Source organism: Simochromis diagramma, unplaced genomic scaffold (genome assembly GCF_900408965.1).
Source record: "Simochromis diagramma unplaced genomic scaffold, fSimDia1.1 OVJJ01000822.1, whole genome shotgun sequence".
In the NCBI taxonomy this organism is placed as follows: domain Eukaryota; kingdom Metazoa; phylum Chordata; class Actinopteri; order Cichliformes; family Cichlidae; genus Simochromis; species Simochromis diagramma.
Genome location: NW_024387520.1, coordinates 3,234,286 through 3,248,979, shown reverse-complemented (window position 1 = coordinate 3,248,979; position 14,694 = coordinate 3,234,286). Strand labels below are relative to the sequence as shown.

The 14,694-nt window shown below is 41.3% G+C and overlaps 1 long non-coding RNA gene across 1 annotated transcript in view; it reads left to right on the top strand.

Annotated features, from left to right (window-relative positions):
- LOC120726258 overlaps nucleotides 1–14,435 on the top strand; it is a 36,223-nt gene extending 21,788 nt beyond the window's left edge. The window contains exons 3-4 of the long non-coding RNA XR_005694303.1: nucleotides 10,740–10,837; nucleotides 13,931–14,435. This is a non-coding gene — a long non-coding RNA (uncharacterized LOC120726258). The remainder of the gene's footprint in view (nucleotides 1–10,739; nucleotides 10,838–13,930) is intronic.
- Nucleotides 14,436–14,694: the final 259 nt, after the last annotated feature.

Here is a 14,694-nt window from a genome sequence, read left to right as displayed (position 1 = left end):
CGAGGTAGAGGCTGGAGATAGAGGAAACAAAAGGAAATGAAGGAACATGAGAGAGAGGAAAAATTGTATTAAGAGTGAGGATTCAGGACTTGTTTTTTGGTTTTTTTTCCCTGAAGACAGAGCTCACTGAGAGAAAAATGGCCACGGGTTTGGGTTCAGCGAATCAGCTTTTCCTGTTTTTGTCAGGGCATTCACACTTTTCAATATGGCCATCTAGAGATTGCGCCCGTGTGTGTGTGTGTGTGTATTTCAGTCACCTTTCCCATTATGGCATGGGGCATAATACACTCTAACACTGAATACAATTTCTTAAACAAACGGTGTACAAATGTCCTTCAGAATGAACTTTGACGCTTGACATGATTTTAAATTTTCTCATTTAAAAGGATTAATGTCTCAAAGGTCAAATTAGCGAAAATACAGAACAATCCTTCAGTTTTCTTGGAAAATAAATTTTTCTAGTTTTACCACAAAAAAGCATTTGTTTTCTAATGATGTTGCAATATATTTAATTCACAACGCACAGCAGATTCAAAGACTATAAACTATGAACGTTATGGGCTTTACTACAAAGCTGTTAAGTAAGTAAAGTCTATACTTATTTCATACTTACATACAATGTTCCCTCTAATTTTTCATGTGTCTCAGCGAACACACAAACTCCCTGAGCGGTCCTTTGGACCACTGTGAGCAACAGCAGACGTGTGCACTGTGGTCACGCCAGCATTGAATCCATCCAAGTTACATGGTTTATTAAAATAATCAAATTACAGCATTTACATTTATGTTAGACTACTTTTAATTAACTGCTTTAGCCCACTTACAATGAAGATTTAAAAAAAAAAATCTTGTTCATGACCTGTGAAGCATGTTAACACTATTGGAAGTAAAAAAAAAAAAAAATAAATAATAATAATAATAATAAAAAAAAAAAATATATATATATATATATATATATATATATATATAAAGCTTTGACTTGTATTATGAGTCTGTGGTCTGGGAGAGAGTCCTGTAGCTGTCTGTCTGCAAAATACAGTATACAATGACCAATGTTGGGCAATGTAATTACATAGTTACTTTTTCAAAAAAGTAACCGAGTTTTGCAAACAACAAAGTTTTTTGCAGCTGTTTACCTAAAAATGCAGCTAAGGCGTTTTTTTTAAAAAAACATTTCAAACTATTTACAGAACAATCAGTTGTTCTGCATCAAAGTTGATGCCACACAAATTATTTGGGCCACTCCAAAAAATAATTTCTGTCCACTATGACATAAAGGAGAACAACACCCTGATACCTGCAGGCCTGACAACAGGAGATGTATCACTGCTGTAACACCTGTAACATTCAGCAGTTGCCTCATTGTTCTGACACACACAACAAAACTATTGACTACACTACACACGAACTACACAAGATTTGCGCTAAACATCGCAAATCTCTCACATCTCAAAACAATGCCGTCACTCCTAAAACTTCCCCCTTCCTAAACAACTAAATGCCATGTTGCCATATCATTTTTTGATTCGTGACATGGTACATTTTTTGACCAACAGGAAAGGCTGGGGTTTTTTGGTTTCGTCTTTGCTCACAGGTGGAGAGTGCTTTCGAACGTTTTCCTTATAAAACGCAGTTTTTACAGTTTCTTCCCGCAGTAAATGTAAACAACGATAGTATTCAGGAAGAAAACCAAACATTGCTAATATTTTTATCATAACTCTGGTTTTACGTGGCCTATCAACGCAATTTAAAAACTGGTATAAAGTCCACGCTTTTTCCGTCAATTGTTCCGTCTGTCCTGCTCACGTCTCCAATGGTTGTACACGTTGTCATTGACGGGGCTTCACTCCACATCAGCCACGCCGCTTTTGCTAGCTAAGGGCGCTGCCATAGCCTGTCAACGACGTTGATTAGCTGCGTATATACGAATGTGAATCGCATTAATGGCTGGACTATGGAATAAGGTGGCATCGTTCTAATCCCATACGGGAGCAGCCAGTCACTTACTGACTAACACAGCAAAACAGAATTGTTAAAGTATTCATTTTAATTTCAATTCAGGTTAGATTTTTTTTTGTGCACAACGCTGATTTTCTGTGCGCAGAGACCGTGCCAGCAGTGCGCAATTGCGCACGTGCGCGGCTTGGAGGGAACATTGCATACATACATATATACATACTTATAAGTCTGTTTTTAATTAATTAATTATTTAAAAAGACATACAAGACATACTCATCTCTTATCACTTAAGTCCACTTCAGACTCATATGTTGGAAAAATGAATGAGTAACATGAAAAATTATATTTCTTTCCATACAAGTAGGAGAACTTAATTTGGCAGATTTCTGAAAGTCCATGCCTACATAGGTCAACAGAAAGGCAGCACAGCTGGTACCTATGGTACTGGCATATTGCATATCAGATAGGTTCTGAAGCGTTACTAAAGTGTTGCTCATGTTTGTGCCACAGCATAACTTACTGGAAGGAAGTTAACTGAATCAGCCAATCAAGGAGACTGTGTGCTTGTTACTGCATTATTAGTGGCCAATCACAGGAGCCAGTTCCACCCCCAAAACGGTCAAAAAGCAGGTCGATTTGCAGCAGCAGAATTTCCCTTTGAAGGCAGAGTCACCAGCCATGTTGTGTATGCTAAGAAACTCGTGCATGCATGGCGGCTGCTTTGTGTGCCTGGCTGCTTAGTTTTATACAGGTGGTTGTTAAATTAATCTTCAGGACTCAAGCGTCAGTGAATACCTGTGTGTGTGTGTGTGAACTGCTATTACTGGCTATTCAGTATGTTTTATTGAGCTTGCTATGAGAGAAATTTGACACCACACCTAATGGAGCTTAAGTCAACGCCACAATTAGTCCAGATCGTATCCTTTCTCAATAGAATATGCAAATAATTATTAATTAATTATGATATCTTTGTTTTTTGTCTGTTTGCTTGTGTGTAACTGGATCAGCTTTTGTGTCTTTGTGTTTATATTTCTTGTCTTCTGAATTCTTGGAAACACTGTAGTGTTGTATTTTGAAATTTCATACTGTATGTGTGCTATGGAAGATGATTGAATCACCTGGAATATTCAAATGTGTGTAAAGTATTCATTGTTTAAAGCTTCAGTGGGTATTTTGTTCCTCCTGCACTTGAAAAGGTGAAATGTTCACCAGTGCTGGTGAGCTGTTCACTTGCAAAGAAAGAGATGGAAAGAGGTTCCCTTTGCTGTCATTTGAAAACACACAAAAGACGAAACATAAAAAAATAACACGGCTTGTATCTTCTTTCCTAAAGCCTCAATTCAAATTACTTTATACATTTTAAGAGCTTCTCTTTACCTTATATATACCTCTGCCTTGGTTTCATTGCCAGCTCTTTTTATCTATTTCTCCTTTTTGATCATATCCTGTACTCTCTCATTGTGGGTTCCTGTGTACAGGTCATCATGCTGCTGACATTTGTGTCCAAGCAGGGCCTAGTGGTATGGCCTTTACCACCCCTCGCTGGGTCTCCCTTCACCATCAGCACCCCCTACTGTGATTCTTAACCCACCAAGTCCTCTTCATCTGCGTGCACATCAATGAGTGTGTGTGTTTTCTTGTGTGTGTTGGTGTGCTTTGGGACCATCCTCTGTGTACAGTGTCTGTGTGTTTAAGCCATGTCCAGATCAGCCACGTTCATGCTTGCCTTTAGCCTGTGAGCACAGTAGGGAACATGGTATGGAGCAAGCCTCTTTCTCTGCTGGATACAGGGTGAGCAAATACAGTTGCTGTGGGCTGGCGGGGGTACTGGAGTATGTTACAGTGGATAGCTCACTATGATGTGATAAGCTCAACTCACAAGGTCTTTTCTGTGACAGTAACTTGAAAATATGTCTAAGTATGTCTTTCTTATTAAAGAAATATCTAAAAATTCAATTATCAAAGGGAAAAACTGCTTCTGCTTTTTAAAAAAAAAAAAAAATGTACGTAGATTACTTGGAATTCTTTTATCCCTGACTTTCTGGAATGAAGAATTTTGGAAGAGCTAATGTGTTTTAAAAAAGAAAGTGCAAAGCCTCATTGTTCTGCTTCTCAAACACACACTCTTACACACACACACACACACACACACACACACACACACAGGCATACTCACCGTCCCTGCAGTCATGGGAATGGAGAATACCGAGGTTCAAGGTCATTTCAAGTATTCTGCACCCCGGGGCTCTCCATTGTCAGTGCACCACATCCTTTTGCTCACGCATCCACTCGGATTCACATACGAGACATTGTATGCAGGGATGCATTCTACACACAGCTATTCAAAAATGCACAAACATCTGAGGGAGGAAAGTGTCTGTCAGGTGTGAACATGACACTTTGTAAGTCCATTCACATATACAAGCAGCTGCATGTGTGACTCTCTGGTGAAGGCACAATTATCCACGTTTGCTTCTGTAGCAGAAAAGAATAAAAAAGTATCGTTAGCTGACAACTGCTGGTTTTTGGCATCATTTAACTGTTGGAATAATCATTGTTTGGGATCATCAGATTATATATTTTTTGGTTTTCTATTAAGTAAAGGAGTCGTACTGCTTGGAAATGATAGAGGCATTTTTTTTTAGAATCAAACTGAAGGTAAGGAAAAGAGAGAGAGAGCAGCAGTGGGTGTGATTAGCTCCTTTGTTGGAGGTCTGTTGAGCTTCATTGGTTCCAGAGAATAGGTTCCTAATGAACCCAGCCAAGCTTGGACCAAACTTTGTGCTGAAGACAAACTAAGTTATGGTGGTCTGGCAGAGCGCTGGGGGTGAGCCGACTGATATACAACGTCTGGACATATGGTCGTCCCCCCCCCCATCAGTGTCTCTCCCAGCCACTTTCCCATGTCCTGGCTTCTGTGCATGACTGTCCTTTTGTGTGTGTACACGCAGAGTTGGACGTAGCGTGAGGAAGAATATTTATAGTGTGCATTTTTGTATTTCATTGGTAACTCGTCAGAAAAGGGAAACAGGAGAGAAGAAACAGAGGGATTCAGGGGCACGGGTGTGTGTGTGTGTGTGTGAGAGGGGGGGTGCTGGAGAGAGAGGCTGGTTGATGCTTACTGAAAGCGACAGAGGAGAGAGGGCTGCAGGCTTTGTCTTTCCAGCTGACCCCAATACAGAATCCTTTCTGACACGTCCTACAAGACATGGAGTAACTGAGTAAATCAGGCCAACCTGGCTTTTGTGTAGCAGCAGCTACACCATAACAGATGTGCGTTTATCCATGCATGTGTAGGAACATGTAAGGAGGAGGTGCAGGTGAGCCTCATGGTGGTTTGAGCCTAATTGTTTGGGTCAGGGTGGGAGTGTGGGGACGGATGTCTTCCGTGTCCCACCAACCAGGCTCTCGGTAACTGAGCCGGCGAGGGGGAGAATGGGCCCACTACAGGGCCACACAGCAGGCTCAAACAACACTTATTCTACTGGCCAAACTGTCAGCCAGAACAACTTCATTGTGCCCAAAATTGGAGTTGAAGGCAAGGCAAAGACTAGAGATGGGAGGGGGGAGGCTTGGGAAGGTGGTGAGAAAGAAGAGAAGGATGCAAAGAGAGAGAAAGCGTGCAAGAGAGAGAGAGAGAGAGGGAGAGAGAAGAGTGAGGGGGTCTGTGGGAAACGGGAGACTGGAAAAGGGGGAGTCCCAGAGAAAGTGCAGTCTTGGGGATGAATAAGGTCAGACGGTGTGAGTTCATTTCAGTAGGAAGAATTCTCATAGATCCTCCATGAGGGGCAGACGGCCAGAAGCAAGGCTTGAATGGAAATTTATTAAAATGTATTCTGGGAGAAGGGGAGGAACTACACTATTTTTGTATTGCAGCGTTTGTTTTGTCACCACATATAATCATGCTGTTCAGCCACAAAAAACACAGTTTTTAGATAACAGCACAACAGCTGATGGAGGTGCACGTTTAACAAATTCTGGTCATTATTATTCTCTTGTAGTCAAATTGTGCACATCCACTTCCCCATTAACTCATATTAGATCACATACTTGAGAAATTTCTCAAGCATATATAATACGTAACAGGGCCATATATATATATATATATATATATATATATATATACACACACACACACACACAGGTAACCCATTAGCATTAGACACTTCCCTACAGACTTTTCCTGTCTTGCACCCGCACGCGCGCGGGGTGCAAGGCAGCACAGCAGCAAGCTTTGAACTGTGATTTAAATACAGTACATCAGAAAGCCCCTTTAGACTGACACTAAACCTGTTTAAATCAGTACAACACTAGCTTGCGTCACAATTCTCATCTTTTGTCTCACCTCTCCTCTCCTGCTGGTGATTTCAGGTAACGGCTATAAGAGGGTGAAGAAGTTTACTTAGTCACACTGAGTTTAGGGAGATGAGGAGAGTCTGTGATTCTGTGTGTGGGCAAAGGTGTGTGCGTGTGTGTGTGTGTGTGCACAAAATGAAGAAATGTACACACACGCATGCACAGATACACACACACACATACACCCCTGTTTGATCCAGAGCTAGCCCTGCAGCTCCCAGAGACTCAACAAAAGACCTCCTCTATCCATTGTATGAGCTGTGTGTTTCCCAGGAGAGCTCGGGCTCAGTTAGAGAAGGGCCCCAGATCGCTTTCTCCTGACATGGATGTTTATTCGCTCTATGGTCCAGCAGAACACCCTCAAAAGGGCTGGCCTTCGCATTTTGACGTGCATGACACATAGTTCTTGAAAAGAAAAGAGTGGCTAGAGGGTGCGAGAAAGAAAAAGGGAGAGTGAGTGTCTTGACAGATGAGCAGACATATAAGACAGACAGATAGAGAACAGGCCTGTCTGTGAAAGTGTTCTCAGTGCACTCGTATGAAAAAGAATATTCAGCGCGTTCGCCGCCATCTTATTTGCTCCTTGTCTTTACACTAGTCAGCTTTCTTGTCAACCTTGTTCATGAATGTAGAGCTACCCGGTGGGTGGGTAGAGATTTCTTCCTGATCTTGACAAGCCCTCCCATCCCTAACTGCATACTAATTTCTTCCGAACTACTGAGCCAATGCAAAACAAATACAGTCTGCCAGGGCTTCTATTCAGCTTGGTCTTAGCAGGTTAGCAGATATTATTCTGTCTATTCTGGGTGTGTGATTAATGAGCTGCAAGTTGTATCTTTAGGACTCTCTCAGTGTGTGTTGAGTATAAAATCCTGAGCTAATGAAGGAAAGTGTACGAATAGCTTGAAAATGAATTCACAATTCCTCAAATATTTAATGCGACCAGTTAACGGTTACTTATTCTCACAATCGCAGGTTTTTAGCTGTCAGTGCATTTCACATTATATATTTAATGATCCTTCCTGCTACCATTTCACAGCTGTCTCTATCTCAGAGTTTTGAATGCTATCTGTCAGTGTTCTTCACTTTCCCTGACAGTATCTAAAGGTTTCCTTGAGAGGGAGAGTGCCTGCAGGGTTGACCATACATCTCAGTCGAGAGGCAGGAGTCGACCGCTGAAAACAAACACAGTATGGCGGATACCATCTAATCTACTGAGCGCCATTATCGTTTAAGATATCAGTATACATACCCACATGAACCCACCCTCTAAACCAGACGCACTCTCTCCCTTTACTCTCTTTGGGGTAAAGAAAAAAAAAAGAAGCTTGTGTGTTGAAACTGAGAGTGAATGTAAGCTATTGTTGTGGTGTAACCGGACTCTATAGCAGGTTGTTTGATCCTGTTTTGGGCCTGAAAAGCTTTTTTCTTACTTGAGCTGCCAGATCAGCTGAGAGGGTCAGACAACAGAGTCTATTTGTAAAGTCCTCAGTCTGTCCGCTTCTGGGTTTTGGGGGAGTTTTTTGTCCTTTTTTTCATCCTCACTTTGTCAGCTCAACTTCCTCATCCAGATTCAAGCTAGAGTCCAAAGTTTTAATTATAATGCAGAGGAGCATGCACTCATTCACATACTCTACTTAGACAGATGTGTGCTTTTAGGTGCATGGTGCTGCTCTCAAAACTCCATTTATTCCTTTTTCTTTAAACTAGATCTTCCTGTGCCTCTCTCTCTCTACTGTGGAGACACTGGGATTATATTCCTCGCTTTGCACCTCTGGTGTGGCAGTGGCAGAAGGGAGAATGTTACTGGAAAGTGTTTAGATGACAAAAGCTTTCGCAAATTGTTTTGTTAAACCACAATACTTCCCGTGATACATCCAAGCTCTCGTTGTATTCCTGTTTACCCGACATCATTTCATTATTTACATTACATGCCTCTGTATTGTCGACTGTTTTGGGAGCTGACTTGCACTTCTATGCCTTTGTTACTGTTTTGACATTGCACTCTCAATTTATGATCTGTTTAGCGTTCAGCGTGGACAATGTGCATGCAAATATACTCATCCCATTATACTGTCTCTCTTTGTATGTCAGCTTTCTTGCCTAAGAGGTATAGATGTAGAGTTGGTTGGGGGGAAGGGTTTGATAGTGCTGTATGGTTTTTTGTTTTGTTTTTTTGGAAGGAGATTTGCACGCGCACACACACACACACGCATCTGTGCCGCCAAACCCGTTTCAGACGTGAGAAACTGTACCTTAATTTGCATAAGAATAATTGACACTTCAAATTAGCCTTCCAATCAAAGAGGATTATTTTTTCAGCATATGTGCAGCTACTGAGCACTGCCATGGTGGAGAATATGAAAGGGAGGGCAAAGAGTGTAGGAACGGGAGGGGGCACGTCATAAAAGATTAACCCTTTCACTTCCTCATCTCAGACAGGAGGAGCTGGCGTGCCATTTTATTGCATATATAACTTGATATGCAGTTTAAAAAAGAAAAAAGACTTTTGCAGGAGGAAAAAATGATTTCTCCTATAAGTCAGAGGATACTGTAAGACTCTGGTAGGGCAAAATGGTGCATCTGATTGATAGGTGTTTTACGTTTGAAAGCCTTAGGTGCACTGACTGTGTTATGTGCACGATAATACATCTATATTCACCTTAGTGGCACTGTGTACAGGCCAAGAGAGCGAGCGCTATTAGGCAGAGCATATGAGCGTGTGTGTATGTGTGTGTGTGTCATAGTGAATGTGTGCAGATTGAGGGTTTGCCCACATTAAACCATTAAAGCAAGTGCAATGTTGAATTATTGATAATGGCTAATGAAAAGGATCAGTTCAGGATGAACTACAGGCTTAACCACAGCCCTGAGGCTAACATGCACACACACACACACACACACACACACACACACACACACACACACACACACACACACACACACACACACAAGTACATGCATATACACCCATTCTCCAGGTGCAGCATTGATTTCAGCTTTTCTCCAACTGGAGTCAAATCGGTACCAATGTGTTTTTTTCCCTGTTTATAGCTTACTCGTCATCATTCCATCATCTTTAAAGGCCCATAATGATCCATTCCAGTGAGGAGCAAAGGAGGCCACAGCAAAAAAAATAACTCCGGCTTTCTTCCAGGCCTCCGCGTTTGACAAGCAGAGAGCCTTTTTTAAGGTTGAGCCAGTTTTCAGGGAGAATAGGGACAGAATTCATTTTGGGGGAAGGGGTAGAGAATGGGGACTGAGGGTTTGGCGCCAGCCCCTCTGAAGCGCTCAGCATCCCCCCGCTTATGGGATGGCGGATGTGTCTGGGTGTATCCATGACAACCTCACTGCATGCAGGGATATACCACGGCAATATAGCCAAGGAAAGTTAAGAGAGTAGATGTGTGTGTGTGTGTGTGTACGTGTCGGTGCAGATCCATTAAGGTCCACATACTGTATCTCAGAGAAAGTATTCTCTCAGTTAGACCGGGAACCTGCTGAAGTCTCAGTTTGCTGATAGACATATATCTTTAGCCTTTGACTCAGAAGCTAAACATAAATAGATGTGCTCTTTTGTAAGCCAGTTTTTTACTTTGACACAGTTGTAAGTGAAAGCGTCTTCTTGCTAATGGTTCAGCATTTCCTCCTATGTGCTGTGTGTTTTATGCTTTCGCAGATACAGACAGGTGCACCCTCATGTGCACTCAGGTCGCTGCCTAACAAACATTAAAACACAGACTAACACATTCTCAGACACAAAGTCACACAATCACTCTCATGAGTCTTGCATAGCTCAAGCTGTGTTATAATAATCCCATCTGGGATGGCCTGGATTCTCACTCAGAAAGTACCTCATAAAGTAGCACATATATGTGTTTCAGTGTGTGTGTGTGTGTGTGTGTGTGTGTGAGAGAGAGAGAGAGAGAGAGAGAGAGAGCACAAGGGAGACAGTGCACAAGAGTGAGACAGAGGAAGATGCTTTCTGTGACATGGAATATATACTGTTTTATATTTTAAATTCACCTTTCTGTCCATACTCAAGCACAAATGCACACAAGCACACACTCACAGATGTAGAGTCAAACTCAGATCCTGCGGGAGTGTATTTTTAACCCCAACTGCCTGTGCTTTTGCTGAGGGGTTAAAGGGCCGAATGGAGAATCAAGTAAATAATTCACAATAGCTGAAACTCTTTCGATGTAACCTCAGAATGAACGGGGGAGGGATACCAAAGAGACTTAGTTATGTAGTGGCACAATATAGTCTTGCAAAATCCTGCTTTGACTTAACGGTAAAAAGAAACAAGTAGGTCAATAAGTGGAAAGGCCCCTCACCTTCTGATTAAGTCTAGTTACATGGAACAACTGTGAAATGTCTTCATATATACAGCGCTAAACAATATACCTGTCCTGTTATTTCAGGTTTGATGGACCAGAAGTCCATCACGATCCACAAACATCTGGAATAATGACCGGAGTCTCCGACTAAGGACGTGGAATACATTCTGCTGATCTCAGAGGTAACTGAACTCGCTCCATTGTTACATGGCCTGCTCTGTGCATCCTTTTTCTCAGAACATTTGATATGGAGGTGTCTGTAAGACACTTTTGAGTGACATTGCCTCTGTCAAATGGCTGATTGAAGGAGACACAGAGAGAAATGCTGTGCTAATGAAATCATCTGACCCACATCCTTTCGTGCTATCCATTTCTCCAAAGACACAGAAAGGGCATTTATACAGGTAAACCATGACTGGTCCCTGAAGTGAAAGAGGGGGTTTTTCAGAAGGAAGAGGAGCATCCATTATTTACTATACTGAGGTTGCTAGACACTTAAGAGATAATGCAGTGCTTCAAGCATACAAAACATAGAGCCTCCTTGGTGCTGGTGAGGCCATTGTTGTGTGTTTTGAACATGTCTGTTTCCATCCATACTGACAGATGAAAAAGAATGTGTCTCCCAAAGGTTCAGAAGCTTGGACAGAGATAGACAGAGAACGGAGGAGAGGCAGGCAATGGGATGGTGGAGAGATGTGTTTGTGTGTGTGTTACATCTCTGTGGATGTTCGTTTTTGTGTCTGTGCATCTGTGCTTATGTATGTCTGTTTATTACCCCCAGTTTGTTTTTCGGAATCTGCTCATGCACTTATATGTTGAAAAACATATCCAGTCATAGACTGCATAATGCAAAATAAATAGTCTTATTTAGTGCATGTGCCTGTCTATACATATATCATGTTCCTGCTGACTTTGTATAAATATTCTCTTCCAGTTCTAATAGACTTCAGTCAGGTCTTATTCTCTATAGATTAGCAGCATCACTTTCTCCCTCCTGGAGACTGGAAGCATCTGACTGTTGTCTACTGGGAGTAGTTAGCAGAAGGAGACTAAGGCATAAAACTCCTCCTACAACTTGGGGCAACACCAGATACTACTTTCTGCCTTTGTCAATTTCCTGGGGGACACTTTGACATGAAATCCTTTTTATTTTTTTGTGGATGAGGAGAGAGCACTCCCCAAAATTCCAGTGTTTTTCTGCATAAATGCGCATTGTGATGGAGAGCACGACAACTATACATGTTTACAGATCCGCTCAGGGAAATTCCAAGTCACCGAACAATATCCGTAAACTAAAATATAGATGTGTGCATGTGTGTGTATTTTATAACATAAATGATGAAAATAGTGACGAAGGGACCTATTATGCTCATATTTCAATGCTTATGCTATTATGCTCATATTTGGAATCTACTAGTGTTTATGGCTAAAACATATTGGTTCAGTCCCTGAATTCAACCTCTGTATAATAAAAAAGAAAAAAATGTTTTTAACTCCTCTCCCTTTAAGGCCAACCTCCTTTTAAATAAACTGTCTTCTGATTGGCTACTCCTCACAAGCAGAAAGCAGGCCAGGCTGCTGTGCTAACAGCCAAAGATGTTGGACTGAGGTGACCGCATTAAGATCATATTTCACAACTCTTGGGTCTGCTTTCTCAAAATGTCTCTCTCTGAATTTTACAGTCAATGAAATGTTACGACAACCAAGAAAACGAAGGCTAAAACTATTAAAAATGCCCTAGTTCGTAAAAGATGCAAAACTCTCTTTGGGACATTTGAAATAATAAAGTTATAAGAACATATTACAATATTTTACCCTTTAAGTATTCATCTTGAAGCACGAGTTTTCACAGTGTGCTTCATCTCAGTCTTTCTGTTTTTTCTTGAAATATTTTACACTTTGGTTGAAAGTTTTTGAAAGAGGAAAATACAGCGGATCATCCTTATAGGCATAAAACTGCAGTGTCAGCAGAGGACATCAGGAGGATGCATAGAAAGGCACATGTAGTTTTGACTGCGATCAGCTGCCACAAACAGACAGGCAGGCAGTGTTTGCCCTTGAGGAGTTGTGAACAGACAGGGTGGTGTGTTTGAGTTGTCTGAATCCACCTCCCTTCATCTTTTGGAGTCAGGCTGAGTTGGACTGCTGATGGCCCAGGGACCCCATGCCAGCCCTGAACTATTTTGTACTGTCAGCCAAACATCAGACAAACTTGTTCAAGGAAACATGTCTGGCCAAAACACTACATCCATAAATTCTTGTTTTCTCTGAAAAAAAACTTTGGGGAGTTACTGATTTATTGCAGCTTGTAAAGGTGTAGTGCACTCTTACAGCTATTTCAAGTGGTCAGTTAAATCAGCAAACAGCAGTCACAGGTTCATAAAATGACATGCTTTGTTGTCTTTGTAGTCTGATGCAGCTGACGAGACACTCAGCCACCCTTACTGTCTCAAATGACCCCAGCTGTTCTGTACAGCCTATACATTTGTATTGGGCCCCTTAATACCTTCCATGCTTGTCAACGAGCTCTATGGTTTCGAGGAAATTTAATACCATAATGTCTTTTTGGAGGAAGGGAGTGTCGGGTATGGCAGGAGTAATGGAGGAAAGGCTGGAAATGCAGGTAACCCAGGTTAGACTGAGGGTACAGGGATCCGGTAAGGCGTTCCCCAGACCTTAGAGTCTTCTAGGCTTCTCTATTAGAGAATAATAAGCAGCTGTAACCCTGAGACACTCCCAGGCCTGTGTCCTCAGCTACAAAAACCTCCACTGGGCTTCTTATCAGGTTCTAAGGATATCATGTAAGACAATACATGTGAGAAGTGCAGGGAGAACAATAGGAGGAAAGTGCAGTGTGATATGAGGGGGACTAATGTCAGCGGATATTGCTGAGGCCTTTGTCGCCTTCAAGTACACTGGGAACTCGCAGCTCACTGAGCTCCTTTCATTCAAGGCTCATGCTCTGGGATGTGACGAAACTCTACAACAAATGCCGTCCCTCACGCTTGATGGCAAACTGTAAACACGGATGTTATGTGTTTGTTGTGTATGAAGCATAACTCACTCTTTCCCCAATCTTGGTGGAAAAATTGTGTTTACTGAAAGCTAAAGAGTATTTCCTAAACGTTGTGTGCTGTACATTTGTTTCCACGCAGCATCAATATTTTTCTTTAAAACTGTAATTAATAAACTCCTGTGATAAAATCTAACACTGTTGTAATGATAAACTCATATTTCTCTTCTATTTCTTTTTCTTTGTATTTCTCTTTTTTTAGGTAAATAAGTTATCCTGATTAAGAAGAACGGAGCCAAACTTTCAGCAATACAGAGTCTTACAACAGCCTGAAAATAGTACTTACTGTGCCTTTGTTCTGATGGGTATCATATTTTCTTTTCTTTTTTTAATGGAAAAACACTTCTTAAAATAAGATGAAAATATTCTACACATTAAAACATGTATTTATTTCATGTCAGTGATTGAATTTAACAAGTATATTTTCTGACAGCTAAATAAAGACTTTTTCCCCCATAAGTGATGTTTTAAGTGTGAGTTATTTCTTCCTTTCTGTTCAGTGCTGTGGCACTCCAGGTAAAGAACAATGTGCTTGACATAATTGGGTCCTATGTGGTTATGAAAAGAGCATGCACACTGATAAAAGCTGGCAGTGTGATCAAAGCACTATGTGTCCTGATCAAATCACACACCTGACACAGTTGTAGTTTTTCCAGACAAACTTACGAAATGTAGAGGAAAGAAATTTCAGTCGGCGCCAAGAAGCCTTCCTCTTGAAAATCTCTGTCATTCAACACTGTGAACCATTTTGACACGCTGCTCCTTGTCTGTCAAATCAAGCGTAAGTGCATGTGCAATAATTAAGAATTACAATGATTATTATTTTTGTCTATATCTCCTTTTGGGGGAGGGGGGGGGGGAATGTACAGTCTGACTTCTGTTTGTGCTGTCAAGGTGTCTACATAATTATATCCACACGCTAAATTACAAAGACAAATTAGGATCACGGTGTCTTACAAATTGTTC